The sequence below is a fragment of the Tupaia chinensis genome, unplaced genomic scaffold (assembly GCF_000334495.1).
Source record: "Tupaia chinensis unplaced genomic scaffold, TupChi_1.0 Scaffold000101_1, whole genome shotgun sequence".
Lineage (NCBI taxonomy): Eukaryota > Metazoa > Chordata > Mammalia > Scandentia > Tupaiidae > Tupaia > Tupaia belangeri.
In genome coordinates, this window is record NW_006159565.1 from 2,992,155 (window position 1) to 3,000,111 (window position 7,957).

General features: G+C 42.2%; 1 protein-coding gene across 1 annotated transcript in view; it reads right to left on the bottom strand.

Annotated features, from left to right (window-relative positions):
* The window catches only part of RAC1 (Rac family small GTPase 1), a 65,872-nt gene that overhangs the window by 49,707 nt on the left and 8,208 nt on the right, over positions 1 to 7,957 (bottom strand). The window lies entirely within an intron of this gene.

Consider the following 7,957-nt stretch of genomic DNA (forward strand, 5'->3'; position numbering starts at 1 on the left):
GGGAACGCATGCGCCCTACAGCAAAAATTCTCCCAAAAAAAAAAAAAAAAAAAAAAGAGAGAGCATCCTCTACGATTCTGGTCACACCATAGTCCTCTTCCTCCAGTCCTCCAGCGTGTCAGGTCTCTGGCATGCTTCAGGTGACTGGACTAGGGGTTTAAACCAAAGTCACCATGTGGGCTTTAGCTTCTTTTGAGTAGTCCATTAATAACATACCATGGAGCTGGGGACCAACATATGGCATAATGGTTATGTCACTGGACTTCCACATAGTCAACTGTGGTTCGAGTCTGGAACCCAGTGGCTTATCCTCATGCTGGGCACATGTGCATCCTTGCCCAAAGTCCTGAGAGGAAAATGGAGGAGAAGGGATTGCGGAGAGGCCATATCCTCCAAGGCATGATTTCTCGCTTTGTCTGTCTGTGTCTCTCCAGCGAATACACATGCCCCATAGCAAAAATCTCTCTCTAAAAAAAAGAAACAAAGAAACAAACAAAATAATGTACCACGGAACTGAAGCTAAACTCACATATTTATTTATTTTTAAAATTTTATTTTTCTTCCTTCCTTCCTTCTTTCCTTCCTTCCTTCCTTCCTTCCTTCCTTCCTTCCTTCCTTCCATCCTTCCTTTCAATTCAATAAGAGAGGGACAGGGCAAGAGAAAGGCAAAGTGAGAAAGCAAACTGCCATGTCTGCAGTTGGCCATGTGGGAGTCCAGTGCCCTTAACCACCATGCCATCTGCTGGCCCCATGAATTCACATATTTAAACCCACTCCACTCTCCCAGGTCTCTACAGAAATGAGCAAAGAATACAAAAGAATTCTGGGGCCAGCCAGTGGTATGGTGGTTAAGGTGGCTAAATCCCACATGGCCAACAGTGTAGCTCGAGTCCCAGACCCAGTCACTTGAAAAACACTCCGGGTGCAAGGGTGCCCAAGATTCCAAGGGGAAATAGAGGAGAAGAAAATACAGCATGGTCTTCCCTAGGAGATGCTGTCTTTCTCTCCCTCTCCCTGGCGAAAGCACACAGCCTATAGCAAATTAAAACAAAAACAAAAGAATTCTGCTCTATGTGTTGGATCACTTGTGTCTATCCTGTTCTCTTTCTTTTGTAAAAAAAATTTTTTAAGGGGAACCAGCAGTTAGCTTAATGACTATGTCGCTGGGCTCCCACGTAGTCAACCGCGGTTCATGTCCCGGACCCGGTGGCTTAAAACTCATGCCGGGCGCATGTGCGTGGGTGCCCAAGATCTCGAGAGGAGAATGGAGGAGAAGGGATTGCGGCGTGACCATCCCCCCTGGGAGGTGATTTCTCGCTTTCTGTCTCTATGTCTCTCTCTGTCTGGCGAGCGCACACGCCCTATAGTGATAAAAACCTCTCCAAAAAAAAGTTTTTTAAGGAAGAATTATTTTTTTAAACTTTATTTATTTATTTATTTAAATTTGACCACAGAGGGACAGAGTGAGAGAGAAGGAAAGTGAGACAGCAAACCACCAGGTCCGGGACTCGAACCACAGTCAGCCATGTGGGAATCCAGAGCCCTTAACTACCATACTATGCACTGATCCCGTCTATCCTCTTTTCTAGCTGCATAATCCAGTCATCTTCCTCTTCAGATTGTCTGCGATTAAACATAATAAGGGGACTTCAAAAGTTCATGGAAAGGCCAGCTGGTGACTCAGAAGCACCTATGCTCTGTGAAGCTGACCCATGTCAAGACTATTGGGGGTGCCAGCAGGTAGTGTGGTGGTTAGGGTGCTGAATTCCCACGTGGCCAACTATGGTTCAAATCCTGGACCTGGAGGCTTGCTTTCACTTTCCCTTTCTCTCTCTCTACATCTCTCTAGTCAAATTTTAAAAAGAATAACAACTGGGAAACAGCAGTTAGCGTAATGGCTATGTCACTGGACTCCCACGTAGTAGTCCGTGGTTCGCATCCTGGACCCGGTGGCTTAGAACTCACGCCGGGCGCGTGTGCAAGCGTGCCCAAGATCCCGAGAGGAGAATGGAGGAGAAGGGATTGTGGCGTGATCATCCCCCCTGGGGGGTGATTTCTCACTTTCTGTCTCTATGTCTCTCTCTGTCTGGCGAGCGCACACGCCCTATAGTGATAAAAACCTCTCTCTCCAAAAAAAAAAAAAAAAAAAAAAACAACTAAAAATAAATAAATAAATCTTAAAAAAACACCCCAGACTATTGGTGATGCTGTCTTTCTCTCACATGGATACTCTCTTTCTCACTCATGGAAGAAATAAATAAACAAACTTGAAATGAAAGTTTGTAAAAACAAAAATGGAATTAGAATGAAAATTGATTTTGGTGCAAAAAACTTTGAAATCCAGGGTCAGCAGGTGGCATGATGGTTAAGATGCGGGACTCCCACATGGCAGACCACAGTTCAAGTCCTGGACCCGGTGGCTTGCTTTCTTATTTTCTCTCTCTCTGGCTCTCTGATCCAATTAAAATAATAATAATAATAATAATAATAATAGTAAAAATAAATTAAGTAATTCTTAAAATTTTTGAAATCTATGTTTAATTCTTTCATAATATGCATTTTTCCATGAACTTCCTGCAAACTTCTTAAATTAACCTTACTGAGTACTAAGGGAGCCACTAAGTACTCAAGGACCCAGGGAATGAAAATAGCCCTGCCTTTCTGGGTGCCCTCTATTTCCCTGGGCCTATGCTGATGGTGTGCATATCTGATCTCATCTATTCCTCTTTTCCCATGAGATGGGTGTCCTTATTCTCATTTTACAGAAGCAGGTCGCAGGGGCACTGAGAAGATGCTGAATCTGGAACCTAGTATATCTGTGCTTTTCTCACCAGCTCATGCTGGAAGAAAAAAGGCTTTGCTATTTCCTTTGTCTGAGACACAGCTCTGATAACAGAAGGAAAGAATGTAGGTATAGTACGTCGATTCTGTTTTTCTCTTGTTAATTTACAATTATTTTCCTAGGAGCTAGACAGTGGCACTGCAGTAAAAACATGATTCTCTGCGAGGCTGACCCATATGAGAGAGATCAGGGTTCCTGGCCAGAGATAGTCCTTATCAAGCTGGGTGCAGGGACCAGCAGTTGGTATAATGGTTACATTGCTGGGCTCCCATGTAGTAGACTGTGGTTTGAGTTCCAGATCTGGCAGCTTAAAACTCACACTAGATGAGTGTACATGCGTGCCCAAAATCTTGAGAGAATAGAGAAGGGATTGTGGTGCGGCCACTCACCCTGGGAGGGATGATTTCTCGCTTTCCGTCTTTCTGTCTGTCTGTCTATCTCTCTGGCAAGCACACGTGCCCTATAGCAAAAACAAAACAAAACAAAACAGAACAAAAACCCCAAAACCAAAAACAAAACCTGGGTGCACATGTGCTAGTGATCTGGACTGCTGAGGCTGAGGGTGGATCATGTCATTGAGACCCTGTTGGGAGTGCTGTCTCTCTGTTTCTTTTGTCCATGAAATAAATAAAACTAAATTTTTTTTTTTTTCCTGGGCCAGCCTCAGTGCAGTAGTTAAGTGCTGTGCATTGGGAGCTGGATTCCCCCATAGCCCACTGTAGTTCGAAAGCTGCCCGTGTCTGGGACACATGTGCTCGTGTGCCCCAAATCCTGACGCGATGAAGAAATGGAGGAAAAGGGCTGCAGTGTCTTTTCTTCTCCCTTTTCTCATAACTCTTTTTAAAATTTTTAATTTAATTTTATTTATTCATTTATTTATTTTAATTTGGACAGAGACACAGAGAGAGAGGAAAAGTGAGACAGCAAGCCACTAGGTCTGCGACTTCAACAGAGGTTGGCCATGTGGGAGTGCCCAGCACCTTAACCACCATGCCACCGGCTGACCCCATAACTCTTTGTATAATACCTCCTTGAAAATATTTTTCATATGGACTTTTACTAATTGTTTCTTTTTTTTTTTCCTTAAGAATTATTTATTTTGGGGCCGGCAGGCGGGATGGTGGTTATGGGCACTGGACTCCCACATGAGAGACCACGGTTCGAGTCCTGAACCATGAGGGTCTTCAAAAAAAAGTATGGAAAATATGTATTATAAAAAAACTACACATGGAGTTTTTTTTTTTTTTTTGAGAGATTTTTCGCTATAGGGCGTGTGCGCTCGCCAGACGGAGAGAGACATTAGAGACAGAAAGCGAGAAATCACCCCCCGGGGGGATGGTCATGCCACAATCCCTTCTCCTCCATTCTCCTCTCGGGATCTTGGGCATGCACGCACACGTGCCCGGCGTGAGTTTTAAGCCACCAGGTCCGGGACGCGAACCGCAGTCGACTACGTGGGAGTCCAGCGACATAGCCATTATGCTAACTGCTGGTTCTCTACTATACATGGATTTTAAAAAGATTTTTGCACCAAAATAAACTCATTTTTAATTAGTCAATTACTTAATTTTTAAATAATTATTTATTTAATTTTATTTGCTATCTTTTAAAAAATTTTTATTATTTGAACAGAGAGAGAGAGAAAGGAAAAATGAGAAAGCAAACCTCCAGGTTCAGGACTTGGACCACAGTCCACCATGTGAGTCTAGCATCTTAACCACCACATCACTTGCCAACTCTAATTTTTAAATTTATTATTATTATCATTATTTTTAAAATTGTATTCATTTATTTTATTTTACTGTATTTTATTTTGAATTTGACCAGAGAGAGACAAAGAGAGAGAAGGAAAGTGAGAAAGCAAGCTGCCAGGTCCAGAACTCGAACCGTGGTCAGCTATGTGGGATTCCAGTTGCCTTAACCACCATGCCACCTGCTGGCCCCATTATCATTATTTTTTAATTTGCTTTAGGGCACATGTGCTTATCAGAGAGAGACAGAGTGAGAAAGTGAGAAAGCAAGCCACCAGGTCCAGGACTCAAACTGCGGTCAGCCATGTGGGGATTCAGCACCTTAATCACCATGCCACTTGCCAGCCCCAAGAGATTTTTTTCTTTTTCTTCTTCTTTTTTTTTTTCTTTTTTTTTTTTTTTTTTTTTTTTTAAGAGAGATTTTTGCTATAGGACACGTATGCTTGCTTGCCAGAGAGACAGGAAGACAGAAAGCAAGATATTACCCCCCGGGGTAGGGTGGCCATGCTGCAACCCCTTCTCCTCCTTTCTCCTCTCAGGATTTTGGGCATGCGTGCACACGTGCCCAGCATGAGTTTTAAGCAACCAGGCCCAGGATTTGAATCAAGGTTGACTATGTGGGAGTCCAGCAATGTAACTGTTACACTACTTGCTGATCTTTTTTCTTTTTTTTTGGAGAGGTTTTCGCTATAGGGCACGTGCGCTCACCAGACAGACAGAGAGAGACATAGAGACAGAAAGCGAGAAATCATCCCCCAGGGAGGATGGTCACACCGCAATCCCTTCTCCTCCATTCTTCTCTTGGGATCTTGGGCACGCACGCACATGCACCCAGCATGAGTTTTAAGCCACCGGGTCTGGGACACGAACCGCGGTCGACTACGTGGGAGTCCAGCGACATAGCCATTATGCTAACTGCTGGTTCCCACTACTTGCTGATCTTGAGATAGTTTTTCCACGGGGCAAGAAATCACCCCCCAGGAGGGATGGGTACACCACAATCCCTTTTCCTCCATTCTCTTGGGACTTGGGGCATTCATGCACATCTTTTCCTCCATTCTCTTGGGATTTGAGGCATTCATGCACATATTCCTGGTGTGTTTCAAGCCATCAGGTCCGGGACTTGAACTGTGGTTGACCACGTAGGAGTCCAGCACCTTAACCACTATGTCACCTGCTGGTCTCCCCATTGTCTGTTCTTTTATTATTTTAATTTGAAATTTTTTAAAGTATTATTTTATTCAGTTTTATTTATTTATTTTTACTTGACCAGAGAGGGACAGAAAGAGAGAGAGAAAGAGAGAGAGAGAGAGAGAGAAAGCTGCCAAGTTGGGGACTCGAACCATGGTCGGCCATGTGGGAGTTCAACGCCCTTAACCACCATACCTATTTTTAATTTTTTTGTCCTTTCTTGAAGAACTTAAAATTTGCTTTTAATTTTATTAGTAAAACTCTTTTCCCCTAAATCCCAGGCTTTCTCATTGATAGGCAGAAATCATAAGGCGAGGTATTTTGTCTGAAACCATCTTCACACCATCGCAAACCTTTAATAGAAACCTAGATGTTTAAGTAGGAATGGAAAGCTTCACTATCAAAAAACCTCAGAATATGAGAAGGATATTGCTGCATACCGTGCCAAGGGCAAAAGTGAAGCAGGAAAACAGGGCCCCGGCAGGCCAACAGGCTCAAAGAAGAAGAATGAACCAGAAGATGAGGAAGAGGACGAAGAGGAAGAGGAAGAAGAAGATGAGGAGGAAGAAGATGAAGATGAAGAATAAAAAGAATAAATCCTGTAATGATGTGTGTGGAATGTGTGTGTATGCTCAGGCAATTGTTTTGCAAAGAATGTGAATTCAAGTGCAGCTCAATATTAGCTTCAGTATAAAAACTGTACAGATTTTTGTATAGCTGATAAGATTCTTTGTAGAGGAAATACTTTTTTAAGAATGCAGGTTGTAGCTTTTTTTTTTTCAGGTTGTAGCTTTTTGAGGGGCTACTGCATACAGTTAGATTTTATAGCTTCTGATGTTGAATGTTCCTTAATATTTAATGGTTTAATTTCTTGACTTGTGTGTAGTAGCACAGCACACTCATAGGAATTGGTATCAATAGTAAATTTTGGGTTTTTTAGGATGTTGCATTTTGTGTTTTTTTTTTCAATTTTGTAATAAAATTATGTATATTAAAAAAAACCTCAGAACATTAGAAGTTTTAGAAGTCTATTTTTATTATATATTTTTATAATGGGGCTTTAATTAATATAATAATAATTAGCCAACAAAAATAATCAACCCTGCAGAAATAATAATTATGGTTTATTACTAAGCATGGAATTGCATGACCAGGCCCAGACAAAGACAAGCGTGTCTGTCTGGGTGCTGAGATACAGTGGTTCCTTTCAGATTGTTTTGAGAACAGGAGAGCTGTCAATCAGAATAAGAAGCTCTTCACATCAGCCTGGCCCAAATAGGTGGGACAGCTGGAAAAGGAGGCCAATAGGTTATGGGTGAGTTTGAAATTCTTAAATTTGTATTATAATTGGTTAAAGAAAAACACAGATCTCTTTTCCAGAAGGAAATCAGGACCTTTAAGAGATAAGGCTTACTATGCATCATAAAAACACTATGCCTGGGACAGGATGTAGCATCCCCACAGTCAAGGGTTTATTAATGTTTGTAGGCCTGAATCTTCCAGGCCCCCTGGAGACATTTGGAAATAAGAAAAAGTAGTCAGAATTCCATCCTCAGACTAAACTATCAAACTAGATGGTTAACAAGAGTCAGATTTCACATGTCCAACCCTTCAGTTCCAATCCTATCTGCCGGAAATCCCAATTGGACAGAAATGGAGGAGAGAGGATGCTACATGACCTTGAACCACTGCGGGTGGGGGAGAAGTGTTGCTTTTCTCACTTTCTCTTTCTAGCTAGAGCACCTGCCCTCCGGTAAATTTTTAAAAAGAAAAAAAAAAAGATTAACACTAAACAAGAATGGCTGAGGACCACAAGCAATCCACATAGGGAGAATGTACTTACTGCCTGTTGTTCCATATATGGTTCCTTTTGTGTTTTTTTAAAAATTCCTTAATTTTTTTTACTTATTTTTTTGTTTTACTTGATTTTATACTATAATAAAATACACAGGATAAAACAACAGCAACCATTTTTATGTGCACAGTTCAACGGCGTTGGGTACATTCACACTGGTCAACTCATCTACATGATTCATCTTCTTCCCTTCAGTTTATTTTCAGACTCACCACTAGGGGGCAAGCCAAGATTACACATCATCCTCACTCCCCCCACGCCCCCTCGCCCACGCATGCGCGTCTCACCTGCGGGAAGGTGGCGGGGGCGGGGCCGAGG